The sequence below is a fragment of the Delphinus delphis genome, chromosome 2 (genome assembly GCF_949987515.2).
Source record: "Delphinus delphis chromosome 2, mDelDel1.2, whole genome shotgun sequence".
NCBI lineage: Eukaryota > Metazoa > Chordata > Mammalia > Artiodactyla > Delphinidae > Delphinus > Delphinus delphis.
The window spans coordinates 160,079,913-160,094,444 of record NC_082684.1 but is presented as its reverse complement, the minus strand read 5'-3'; the positions used below and the strand labels follow the sequence as shown (position 1 = coordinate 160,094,444).

Genomic DNA, 14,532 nt, shown 5'->3' with positions numbered 1-14,532 from the left:
GCACCCCTCCCACCCTTTCACTGTGGCTTCTCCTTTGTCTTTGGATGTGGGGTATCTTTTTTGGTGAGTTCCTGTGTCTTCTTGTCGATGATTGTTCAGCAGTTAGTTGTGATTCCCAGTGTTCTCGCAAGAGGGAGTGAGAGCACGTCCTTCTACTCCGCCATCTTGAACCAATCTCCAAGACAGCCTGTTCTAGTTAGTCTAAAGTTCAAGCCAAATCATTTATAAGCCAGAATATTTTCACCATACCTCAATACATGAAAATGTCTTCTATCACTGCCATGAGCTTGACATCTTAAAGACTTTTCTGATGAGACTGTAGCATTATTAATGGTCATAATTTTTTGATACTGTATGATAAGATATCTCAACATATGGAAGATGTACATGATACAGTGAACCAATATTTTCCAAATGACCAATGCAGGACATTTCAAAATCATGCATGGTTAAAAGATTGATTCAAAGTGAAAGACAGACCAATGGATAGATAGGGGTGTGTGTGTCTGTGTTTACACATATATAAAAAACAGAGTACAAAACAATACCTGATACCGTTTCAGATTTTCATTGCAACTAACCTTTAAGAAATGTCCACTTGTCAAATTTTCTGTAGTATCAGAGAAGAATATCCACAATTACCCAAGAAGACTATTAAATTCTTCTCCTAAGACCTCCTATTTTCTTCATATACCTCAATCGTAGGGAATCTAGCTCTCTTTTATTTAGCCAGATATTAAAGAGAAACACAAAAACAGAAAGCAGTGCCATTCTTCTCACTAAAAGAATGAAAACTCAAAGAATTTCTTTTATTTTGGAAAATGTGATTATTTTTCATAAAGACATGCAGTTTATGTTAAAATGTGTTTTTTTTTTAAATTAATAATTAAGTGTTTTTAATTTCTGTTTTGAATTCTAATATGGGAACTAGTGCTAGATATCTCCCACATAAACATAGCTCTTTGAGTTCCTCAATAATATTTAAGAGTGTAAAGTGGTCCAGGGACCAGAATTTTGAGAACAGTTGCCCTGAACTCATGAAGCACCTCTGCTCTCACCATTTTCCTTGCAAACTCTAGCTGGAGATGTGGATTAATACAGAGAGTGCCAAATATGAATCACTGTAACACTCCTCCATTCTAAATGCTAGAGACCTTTCTAGAATTTATATCTTACCCAACCTGGGTAATAGGGAAATTACATTTCTAAAAACGTTATAGCATATAAAGCCCTAATATTAAATTGAGATTACTTCGTCATTCCAGAAAAAAAAAAAAAAAGTCTCCTTTCTAGCCAATCCTTCAAGACACTGCTTCAAGCAATACTTGGCCTTTACCTCCAAACCAAACCTCAAACCCTAGTTCATCTCTGAGTCCTCTCCTTCTTTTATTTTTTAGCAAAAGCTACATATATTACTTTAAAAATGTATTTTGGCTTTCTGTAATGTTTATTGAATTCCTTTATTTTTTTCCAATTTCAAAAGTAATAAATGCCTTTTTGTAAAAAAAAAAAAAAAAAAAAACCTACCAATATTACAGAAATAGATAACCATGTTTAGGTTGATAAATATTCCTCAAGATTTTTTTATGAATATGATTAAATATGTTTACACAAATCAGCTCATATGACAATAGATATGCTACTTTGTAGCCAGCTCTCTTCGGTTCAAAATCTTTCTGATGTTGGTCCTTATGAGAACACCTAAATAATCCTTAGACAGGCAAAGTAACTTATAAATTAATATTTAAAGAGGTAAATTAATGAAAAACATTTTAAGTAGAATACCTTAAACTGTCATTACATAACTCAGTAAACAAAGTATGTCTATTTCTAATCAGTTTCCACATGTGAGTGGACATAGTTTCCTCTTTCAAAATTTTCCAAGTTCATTTCATAATCTGCAAATAGTACCTACTATTTGAGGAGCCCAACCAGAATCATTTTCTGTCCTTCTAAGCTTCCTTTATAGGCGTGAAACCCAAAGACCCCTGGTTTCTCTAGGACTTATGATTTCAAATAATTTGTCTCTTTTTTTTTTTTTTTTTTTTTTTTGGTGGTACGCGGGCCTCTCACTGCTGTGGCCTCTCCCGCTGTGGAGCACAGGCTCCGGACGCGCAGGCCCAGCGGCCATGGCTCACGGGCCCAGCCGCTCCGCGGCATGTGGGATCTTCGCGGACCGGGGCACGAATCCATGTCCCCTGCATCGGCAGGTGGACTCTCAACCACTGTGCCACCAGGGAAGCCCCTTGTCTCATTTTTATAATCTACATACCAAATCTGAATCATCTTTTCTTAAACCTTTACTGGAAATTTGCATTTCATGGCTACATCATTTATTAAAACATTTTTCCATCTTTTGTTTCTAGTAAACTAACAAAGAAAAAGAGATTGAAGAACAGTTTTTATGTTTGGAATAGCTAATGAAGGAGCTGTTTTGTGCTTATAAAAGTGCAAGGTTCATCTCTGGAGAAACATCTGACTTAGGCCTAGGGCAGGAAATGTACAAGATGAGCCTGAACGTCTTGTAGTGTAGTGTAAGAAAGTAGGGAAGTGCTCCAGGATAAAAACATCCACACTGATAAGAGTATGTGAAAGGGCCCAGGAGCCGACCGAAAGAGCTCCCATCAGCCAAAGCTAGAACTATGTGAGCAAGAAAATAAAGGAGTCAAAGATTATAACCCACAGAATACAGCAAATATCCATGGGTCCATACTAATGTAATGAACGACTGAATAAAGTATTTCGTGAGAGGGAAGAAACAATCTCGTGCAGGAGAATTCCAAATAAATTATGTAGGTATATCATCTAAAGGAAGGGGAGCATAAGTCCCCACTGCTTAAGTATAGACCAGGAAAAGTGACTTCCTTCCGAAGAACACAGTACAAAAAGAGAATTTAAAAGAGTAACTTCACAGTGGAGAAACCTGACAAACGTCACATCAGCCAGATGATCAAGGTCAACATTAAAAATGATAACTCACTGCTGATAGTATGTCCCCTTGATGTGACGTGAGGAGACTGGCACTTTACACTGTGATCTTCCTCCCCCAAACTTAAAATTCCAGTCTAATCATGAGAAGAATTCCAATAGAGGGGCATTCTGCAAAATACCTGACCAGCACACCTCAAAACTGTCAAGGTCATCAAAAACAAGATAAGTCCTATCTCAATAAATCTGAAAGAAAAAGACCAACAGAAAAACAAACAAGCAAAAACAAGATAAGTCTGAGAAACTGTCACAGCCAAGAGGAAACATGACTGCTGAATGTAATATGGGGTTTCTGCAGAGGATCCTGGAACAGAAAAAGGACATTAGGGGGACTTCCCTGTCAGTCCAGTGGTTAAGACTCTGCACTTTCAGTGCAGAGGACGTGGGTTCGATCCCTGGTCTGGGAACTAGGATCCAACATGCCACGCGGTGCAGCCAAAAAAAAAAAAAAAAGAAGAAGAAAAAGGACATCAGGTAAAAACTAAGGAAATTTGAAACATATGGATTATATGGATATATAATAATGTATCAAAATACATTCATTAATTGTGACAAATGTGCCCTCTCAATGTAAGATGTTAATAGGGAAAACTGGGGGTGAAGGGAGAGGGGATGTGGGAACTCTATTACCTGCTCAATTTCTGTGTAAATCTAAAACTATTCTAAAAAATAAAGTCTGTTAATTTTAAAAAACGTCATTTAACTGTACACTTAAAAAAAGAAAAAGTCCAGGGTCTCTAATCAGAAAAGCTGAGAACCCATGAGAGTTTTCCATGTGGGAAGGTGGAACCAGATGCAAAGTTTACATCTATGCCTCTCCTAGACAATTCTGGTTGAAAGCTATTTAAAAAGAAAAGGAAAAGTATCCTCTTTTATTTATTTATTTTATATAAATTTATTTATTTATTTATTTATTTATTTTTCACTGCATTGGGTCTTCGTTGCTGTGCACGGGCTTTCTCTAGTTGCAGTGAGCTGGGGCTACTCTTCCTTGCGGTGCGCGGGCGTCGCATTGCGGTGGCTTCTCTTGTTGGGGAGCACGGGCTCTAGGGCACTCAGGCTCAGTAGTTGTGGCGCACAGGCTTAGCTGCTTCGTGGCCTGTGGGATCTCCCCGGACTAGGGCTCGAACCCATGTCCCCTTCTTTGGCAGGCGGATTCTGAACTACTGCGCCCTCAGGGAAGTCCTCCTCTTTTAAATTAAAAAAAAAAATTACCTATGAATCCTTTATATTTCTTTGCAGTCACATTCAGACAGGAAAGTTAAGAAGATCAAAGCTGTGTCGAAAGAGAGCTCATTTCAAAGAAACACCCCATAACATTGTAAATCAACTATACTTCAATAAAATTTAAAAAAAAATACCCATAAAGTTCACTATCTGAATGGATAAAGAAGATGTGGCACATATATACAATGGAATATTACTCCATCATAAAAAGAAACAAAATTGAGTTATTTGTAGTGAGGTGGATGGACCTAGAGTCTGTCATACAGAGTGAAGTAAGTCAGAAAGAGGAAAACAAATACCATATGCTAACACATATATATGGAATCTAAAAAAAAAAAAAAAAAAGGTTCTGAAAAACCTAGGGGCAGGACAGGAATAAAGATACAGACGTAGAGAATGGACTTGAAGACACGGGGAGGGGGAAGGGTAAGCTGGGACAAAGTAAGAGAGTGGCATGAACTTACATATACTACCAAATGTAAAATAGATAGCTAGTGGGAAGCTGCTGCATAGCACAGGGAGATCAGCTCGGTGCTGTGACCACCTAGAGGGGTGGGATAGGGAGGGTGGGAGGGAGACGCAAGAGGGAAGAGATATGGGGATATATGTATATGTATAGCTGATTCACTTAGTTATAAAGCAGAAACTATCACACAATTGTAAAGCAATTATACTCCAATAAAGATGTTAAAAAATCTAATTAATAAAATTTTAATTAAATACAAAAAAAATGTGTCACTAGAGTAGAACATGAGTCATGATCCACCCAAATAGGTGTGATAACAGAGAAGATGGGAAAACTTGTAACTTAATAAAAATAAGAAATGTGGACCATCTCATTCTAGGAGAAACGGGTAAAGAGCGCAGAGCAATTCAAATGTGGCAAGTCTAGAAGGAAGCTAATTTAGTGAAAGGGTAACTGGTAAAGTCACAATCTCTGGGCAAAGGAAGGAGGTCAATCAATAGAGTTAACTTGTGCCCAATGGGTCCTAAGTGCTTAGTCTGCTGAGCACCCATGTTGGAGACAGGAACAATGCAAGATTATGCAACGGGATTTCTAAGATAGCATATTTAGGTATGGCAAGGTTAAGAGCCAGTAAATAGAATATGAGTCCAGTAAGAAAAAAAACACATTGACCCTTTTAACCTTATGGTTTGCTTATCTAGATCCCTACAGGTCAGCCAATAAGACTAATAATATACTGAAAATTGCACAATGGTTTATCATTTAATAAAAATATTCACATATCACACGTACCTAAAAAAAAAGTTAGCAACCTCTTGCTTCCAAAAAGATGTATTTTGCTGGTAAAAAAAAAAAGAGAAAAAGTGAAACATTCACATATTCATACAATATGTATGTAGTCTTAGAAATCAGCCCATGTGTAAGTGTGGTGGGTCTTTTTACCTATACTATTGAATATTTCTAACAGGTAGCCACTTTGTAGACTAGATCCTCATCACATTTCCCTTATGACTGTTGAAGAAGATAGGAAAGATGAGAAGTCTGACCTCCTTGCACTGTTTCACACTTTTTTATTTATTTTTATTTTAAGTTATCATGCAGTAAAATTGATTGGGGGAGAGATGTACATTTCTATCAGTTTTAACAACTTTCAGAACAGTGTAGCCAGCCCCACCATTAGGATTCAGAAGAGCTCCATCACCCCGACAAGCTCTCTCATATTACTCCTTTATATCACTCTGCTTCTTTCCACGTCACCATGGGCTCTTGTCCAAGTTCTTTCTCATTTAAGTTTTCCTCCAGTTTACCCAGTCATTTCTGACCAATCTACCCCAGAAAAGAACAGGAGAGAAGGACAATGCCTATCTGTGGATGGGTACCTGGTAGTGAGAAGAAGGAGAAAGAGGAAATGGGAGAAGAGGACTTCTGGGTAGTGGGAAGCAGGGAATGTATTCAGAACACAGTTTTCAGTCTTCCATCTGAGCAGCTCTCATAACCTTCAAGGAAGTCTCGTGTTCCTCATCCATGAAAGTCAGGAGTTGGAGAAGTTAAACTTGTGTAAGAGATACAGTACCTGGAAGTCAAGATATTCCTACAGGAATATCATAAAATGATTATTTTTTACAATTTTAACAGTTGATATGTAGTTTTATCCTAATTCAGATGCTATCTTATGTAGATTCTATTTTTTTTAAAAATTTGGCATATTTTTCTTATATTACATTTTTCAGCTTTATTGAGATATAACTGACACATAACCTTGTAAGAGTTTAAGGTGTACAATGTGTTAATTTGATACACTTACATATTGTGAAATGATTATCACCATAGCTTAGCTAACATGTCCATCACCTCATAATTAACATTTCCTTTTTGTAGTGGGAATATTTAAGATCTACTGTCTTAGCAGCTTTCAAGTATATAGGCAGTATTGTTAACTATAATCACCACGCTGTACATTAAACCCCCAGAACATATTCATCTTATAACTGGAAGTTTGTACCCTTTGACCAACATTTCCCCATTTCCCCTTCCCCCAGCCGCTGGTAACCACCATTCTACTCTCTGTTTCTATGAGTTCAGACATTTTAGATTCCACATACAAGTGGAGATCACACAGTATTTCTTTCTCTGTCTCACTTATTTCACTTAGCATAATGCCCTCAAGTTTCATCCAAGTCATCACAAATGGCAGGATTTCCTTCTTTCCCACGAAGACTCGGCAACATTCTCAGTTCCTCCAGAAGCCTCCCCTTCTAGATCTATTGAATCTCCTCACCTTTGATCTTTCATAGCTTTTATAGATTGTGATGTGCAATGCAACACAAACATTTCTATTGGTCTCTACCAATTTTGTCAGCTTTCTTCTGCAACTAGATTACAAGCACCCTCAGGAGAATGATGATGGATATTTACAGACCCACCATAGTGCCAGGACAATTCTGAGTCCATTATGGAAATTTATAAATACTTATTGATTTACTGCTACATGTAATCACTTTTTTCTTCTTACTCTGCATTATTTATTCCTCACTTGTTCTTCATCATAAGCAAAGGTGCAGGAAGGGTAGAAACCCACTCTAAAAATATTTTCTTCAATTTCCATAAACTGTACAGTGAATTTCAGAACCAAGTGAGGAGTAGGATACTCACACGTTCCATGGCCCAGATGGCAAAAAGTATAGAAACAAGTGTCCCAAGTGTGCAAGTGTATTGTGAGTATCTATCTACCCTCATCTCTCCCACTGAACCTCTTCATCATTGGTCATCGGTGGGTCCCAGTTTTTTCAGAAACGTGTAGAATATATACCATGAGTTGTATGCTAAGTAAGTTTAAAAGCACATGGACAAGACATTAAGTGATATTGAATCATATAATGGAAATGTTATTCTCTATTCAATTATCTTACTATCTTCTAATTAAGTCATGGGAAAGTCCTAATTTAGTGCTAATATGTTTATTTTTGTATTGAGTTGTAATTGACATATAACATTATATTAGTCTCAGGTGTACAACATAATGATTTGATATTTGTATACACTGTGAAATGATCACCACAATAAGTGTAGTTACCATCTGTCACCACACAAAGTTACAAATTTTTTTCTCTTGGCAACATTCAAATATGCAATACAATATTATTGACTATAGCCACCATGCTGTATATTATATCCCCATGACTTATTTATTTTATAACTGGAAGTTTGTACCTCTTGACCTCCTTCTTTTTGCCCACACTCACCACCCTCCTCTATGGCAACCACCAATCTCTTCCCTGTATCTATGAGTTTTGTTTTGTTTGTTCATTTGTTTTGTTTTTAGATTCCACATGTAAGTGAAGTCATTCAGTTTTTGTCATTCTCCATTTGATTTATTTCACCTAGCATATTACCCTCAAGGTCCATCACTGTTGTCACAAATGGCAAAATTTCATTCTTTTTTATTGCTGAATTAGATCCCATTGTGTATATATCCACATCTTCTTTATCCATTCATCCATTGATGGACACTTAGGTTGTTACCGTACCTTGGCTATTGTAAATAATGCTGCAATGAGCATAGGTGTGCATACATCTTTTTGAATTAGAGCTTTCATTTTCTTCAGATTCATACCCAGAAGTGGAATTACTGGATCATATGCTGGTTTTATTTTTAATTTTTTTAGGAAACTCCATACTGTTTTCTACAGTGGCTGTACCATTTCACATTCCCACCGACAGTGCACGAGCATTCCCTTTTCTTCACATCTTTACCAACACTTGTTATTTCTTGTTTTTTTGATACTAGCCGTGACAGCAGGTGTGAGGTGATATCTCTTTGTGGTTTGGTCTTTTATTTCTCTGATGAGTAGTGATGTTGAGCATCCTTTTATGTGCTGTATCTGTATCTCTTTTATGTGCTGTATCTGTATCTCTTCTTTGGAAAAATGTCTATTCAGATTCTCTGCCCATTTTAAATTGGATTTTTTTTTTCTTATTGAGTTGTATGAATTGTTTATATTTTTTGGATATTAACCCCTTACCAGATATGTGATTTGCGAATATCTTTTTCCATTCAGTAGGTTGCCTTTTCCTTTGCTGTGCAGGAGCTTTTTTGTTTGATGAAGTCCCACTTGTTTATTTTTGCTTTTGTTGCCCTTGCTGTTGAAGTCGGATTCAAAAAAAACATTGCCAAGATGGATGTCAAGGAGCTTACAGCTTATACTTTCTTCTTTCTTTCTTTATTTTTGGCTGCACTGCAGCATGTGCGATCCTAGTTCCCCGACCAGGGATCGAACCCGTGCACCCTGTATTGGAAGGGCAGAGTCTTAACCACTAGACTACCAGGAAAGTCCCTGGCTTATGCTTTCTTCTAGGAGTTCTATGGTTTCAGGTCTTACATTCAAGTCTTTAATCCATTTTGAGTTAATTTTTGTGTGTGCTATAAGATAGTAGTCTAATTTCATCCTTTTGCATGTAGCCTTCCAGTTTTCCCAACCCCATTTTTTTAAACTTTATTGAAGAATAGTTGATTTACAATGTTGTGTTAATTTCTTCTGTACAGCAAAGTGACTCCGTTTTATATATGTGTGTGTGTGTGTGTATATATATATTCTTTTCCATTATGGTTTGTCACAGAATATTGAATATAGTTCCCTGTGCTATACAGTATGACCTTGTTGTTTATCCCCAACACCATTTATAGAAAGGCTGTCCTTTCCCCATTGTATATTCTTGTTTCTTTGTTGTTTATTTCTGGCCTCTCTATGCTGTTCCATTGATCTATGTGTCTGTTTTTATGTCAATACCATACCATTTTGATTCCTGTAGCTTTGCAACATAGTTTGAAATCACATCACGTGCTGCCTCCAGCTTTGTTCTTCTTTCTCAAGATTGCTTTGGCTATTTGGGATCCTTGTCAGTTCCATAGAAATTTTAGGATTATTTGTGCTGTTCCTGTGAAAAATGCCATTGGAATTTTGACAGGGATTGCATTAAATCTATGGATTGCTTTGGGTAGTATGAACATTTTAACAATATTAATTCTTCCAATCCATGAGCATAGATTGAATCTTATTTTGCACCTTAGGCTGATTGAAAGTCACCCTCTGGCAGCATCTTTTAAAGTATGAAAATATATACAGCCCTGTGGGACTGCAACTGTAAACCCAGCTGGCCTCCAGACAAGGTGATATTGAGGTGTCATCTTGGCAAAGTTGCCAAATCTGGGACTCCAGACGAATGTATAAGCTTCTTTCTGGGAGGTACTGGTGAGCTGTAGCAAGGCCAGGGGAGAGCACAAAGATGGCCTCTGTTCTTTGACAGCACCTCTGTAGCCTCTAGATGTGTGGTAAACCTGCTCATCAGGCTGAGGCTCCAGGACAAGTAAATAGGCCTTTTTCACAGGAAGACTGAGGGTGTGTTTCAGTCTGCTATCTGCTATCTGTACCATGCCCTGGGGGTGGTAGCATGCCAAGAATTGTCTCTCTGATTGTTTTAGTCCCATGGGGTCCATAAACGCAAGCCCCTCCCACCACCACCAGAGCCAGTCACTCAAGGGGCATCCCCTGGGTGGACTCCGTGCACCACACCAGCTTTAGAGGTGTCGTGGTAGAGCACCAGGGTAGGGCACATTACTGGCACTAGCAAGGTAGAGCAAGAGTGCAAAAATGGCACTCACCAGTGCCTCTGTCCCCAGAGAGAGTCCCAACAGGCCCTTTCCCCAGTGACAGACAATTTATGATAAGCAAATGAGTCTCCTTCACATATGGTCCAGGTGCTTTTCAAATCACTGCTTTTGCACTGGGTCCCAAGGTGAGTGAGTTTGCACTTGAACCCTTTAGGAGCAGAGTCTCAACTCCCTACAGCATTTTGGGCCTCCTGGAGGTAAGCCCCATTGGTTTTCAAAGCCAGATGTTCTGGTGGCTCATCTCTCTGATACTGGTCCCAAGGGCTGTGGTGCCTGATGTGGGGTGTGAACCCCTTGCTCCTTAGGGAGAAGCTCCATCCTTGTGAGATCCTTCCCGATTGTGGTTCACCACACTGTGGGTGGAGTATGTGCCTCTCCTGCCCATCTCAATGTGGTCCTTTTGTCCTTTGTTGTGCAGGAGCTATTCAGCTAGTTTTCAGGTCTTTTTCAGAGGGGTTCCATATGTAGCTGGGGATTTGGTGTGTCTGTGGGAGGAGGTGAGTTCAGGATCTTCCTACGCCGTCGTGTTGAACTGCCTCCTCAATTCCATTTTTAAAAACAGAAAGCACAAATTGTGTAAAAATTTGTGGGAAGAAAAACAGAAAATTGAAATATTATGTCTCCTAGTGTAATGCTTTTTAATAATTAGGAAAATTATTTTTCACTTTTAGTGGTAGAATAATTAAATCCAGCATACAGAGAGTACTAGACTGGAAGAGTCCTAAGTTTACTTTCAGATTCCACATTTCACAATTCTATGTGTAAGCTTTACCTATCTGTGCTAGGAAAGAATATATAAATTATAAAGGTGACGATTGATATTTGAAAAGAAAAACAACTTAAGCTATAGCACTTAATCTTAGGATAGACATTTTTCAAACATTTTGAAATGTGTTAGAAGTATATATATACATTATGAAAAATAAACTTTATGCAAGAAGAGACATAAACAGAAGTCAAAAAATCCAATATTTATTTATTTAATGTGTTTTACAAGGTTTCTAAAAAGCAAGCATATTTATACATTTAAACAGTCTCGTTTATTAGAAAAGATTAACACTACCTGAATTTGAAACTAGTACAGAACAGTCAAAGTTTGCTCAGAGATGCAAGTTTACCTCCCTGAGTGCAAATCTGATTTTGAAAATAAGGTCAGAAAACAGTGCAATTACAACATATTTGATAGTTTTGGAATACCTGCTTTTAATGGGCTAATACTTTCCAATATTATCTCCTGCTACCGACCCAATTTATCCTGTTACTAAGCTTTTAACTATTTCTAGACACATCAGGCCCTTTAATGACTCTTTGCATTTGGGAATAAAGATATTCCCTCTCTCAGGAATATCTTTACTCTTTTCTAGGAGTGAAAGTTTTATTCATCCTACAAGACTGTATTCTCCCAACCTCCTACCACTACCATCAAGCTGAACTAGTATTGCTATTCATACTTCTATATGAACACCTTCCCTTTCATACTGTAACATACCCATTCACATGTAGGTCATCCTTACTATATGTCAGGCACTGTGAAGGATCTGAGAATTTATACTAGGAAGCAGATAAGTTGCCACAGTTTCATGGATGCTGTCAGAAGACACAAAAACTCCTGGGTCAGAGACAAAGGACTTTGTTATGTCCATCATCACAGCAGGAAGCATGAGCTTCATGCTCACACTAGTTTCCCATGTCCCTCCCAACAAGTGCCACAGGGATGACATGAAGCAGCCCAGGTGATCATTGAGCGCATAGTGGGTTTGTGTTGTATCTCAGGAACCCTGAGATTAGGAATCTCAAATCTTCAATAAGCAGCGGCTTTATAATGGACTGTTTGCTATACAACATCCTTGATAACATCGTCTGCAGCAAAAGCAGTCAGTGCCTCTGTCTGCAAGATGAGCAGAAATGTGAGAGACCCATGGGGAAAATCTGCCAACACTAGATTGAAAAGCTATTGAACAACTACTCTATGCAAAACACTAGAGAATATATAAGAAGGCAGAAACATGTCTAATGGGACACTCAGTAAATGTTAATTGCATGAATGAATGATTTGAATAAATGGGAAATTACTGGGCCATATGGGTCTACGTATTTCCACAGCAGACGTTTGTCTAATTCTGTATTCTTATTTAGCAATCTAATGTTCTTGATTTCGGAAGTAAGCTTTGGAATCAATTGTTAAATTAATTTTCTGATTGGAAATGGGCCTCATGTGACTCTGGTTAGCATGAGCCAGTTAACCTGAGGAACTTATAATTCCTAGACAGTAGTTAAAAAGAGACTTTGTGAGCTTCCCTGGTGGCGCAGTGGTTGAGAGTCCGCCTGCCAATGCAGGGGACACGGGTTCGTGCCCCGGTCCGGGAAGATCCCACATGCTGCGGAGCGGCTAGGCCCGTGAGCCATGGCCGCTGAGCCTGCGCATCCGGATCCTGTGCTCCGCAACGGGAGAGACCACAACGGTGAGAGGCCCGCGTACCGCAAAAAAAAAAAAAAAAAGAAGAGAGAGACTTTGTGCTCTGGCGCCTGCCTCATTTTCTAGCCTTGGCTGCTCTCTCTGTGTGTACCATGCTCCAGCCACATTGGTGCTCTTGTACTTCCTCAGATGCCAAACTCCTTCATAATGTAGAGCCTTTCCACAATCATCCCTTGCCCAGAACAATTCTGTACTGACTCTTCTCTAAGATAACTTCAACCATCCTTCAAGATTTAGCTTAAAAGTTTCTTGTTCAGAAGAGCCAACCTGCTCCTTAGACATGATCGGGTTCCTGTTTCACGTCCTTATAATTTTTGTACTTTTCTTTATAACCCTTATCACAAGTATAATCAAGTAATTATTTGCATGATTGTTTATTTAATGTCTGTCTCCCCCAATTGACAATTGGTAGTGTCTTTAGCATTTTCTATGTATAGTGTCATGTCATCTGCAAACAGTCACAGTTTTTCTTCTTCTTTTCCAATTTGGACTCCTTTTATTTCTTTTTCTTCTCTGATTGCCGTGGCTGGGACTTCCAAAACTATGTTGAATAGAAGTGGTGAGAGTGGACATCCTCGTCTTGTTCCTGATCTTAGAGGAAATGCTTTCAGCTTTTCACAGTTGAGTATGATGTTAGCTGTGGGTTTGTCATATATGGCCTTTATTATGATGAGGTAAGTTCCTTCTATGCCCAATTTCTGGAGAGTTTTTATCGTAAATGGATGTTGAATAGAGCAGCTGCTTTTGACATCGGTAGTAGCACAGCTAGTGTTCAGCTTATTGCTCTCATTTTAGCACACCAAAGGGAATAGTTTCTAATTAGAGGGAGTAGACATAACAGACACAAGAAACAGGAGATCTGTTTTGTAGCTGTAACATCACACAAGTCATTTAAATGTCTGTGCCTCAGTAATAAAATAAGAAACTTGAACTAGGTGACATTCAACATTATTTCCAGTCCAAATTGTTGAAATTCCATAAAACCTAAAGTGAATAATGCTATTAAGGGAAAGAACTAGTTGTAAAATCAGTATGAAAAGCTCTCTAATCAGTATGCAAAGCTCTCTTGATATTTTTTCATTCAGTGTCTAATCTGTTGGATTTTTGCAAATGATCAAAGCCAGAAACCAATGAGACTTCCGGGTAGTCCCACAAAAAATCTACTTGACTCAAAACATTTTCATTCAGCCTGTCTGAACTAACATTGACCTCATATTCTGTCCCCCATTCATCCTTCCCCCTCTATTTATTCTAAAACTTCACGGTAAAATGTAACCTCACCAGATCTGGGATTGGAAGGGTCATCTTTAAGAAAAAGAATATAAAATTACAAATTAAAAACACGTTAGAGCCCCACAGAGGGCCTTGGAAAGGAAGTTCAAGATTCATTAACGTTATGGTAAATCATTTCTGTCTCTGACATCTGGAAGAGCTTAAATACAGTCTATTAGCTGTACAAAAACAATGTTACTATGACACAAACATACATACACATTTATGAAACACACACAGCCCAGAAGGTGGTGCAAGACATTTCTCTACTTTTCCCATTGAGCTTAGCCTCTTGACTTTCTGGCCTCCTTCTCTTTTCTTTCCTGACCTTTTTGCTTTCTCAGTCTTTTTGACTCCTCATTTTTCTCGGTTGCCTAGAACCTTGGTGTGGTGGGGAAGAAGGGATCGCTGGCCTTCTTTTCTAATTCTTAGTTG

At 38.3% G+C, this 14,532-nt stretch overlaps 1 protein-coding gene across 1 annotated transcript in view; it reads left to right on the top strand.

The window, feature by feature from the left end:
- The window catches only part of CREM (cAMP responsive element modulator), a 128,457-nt gene that overhangs the window by 480 nt on the left and 113,445 nt on the right, over positions 1-14,532 (top strand). The gene's annotated exons all lie outside the window — the stretch shown is intronic.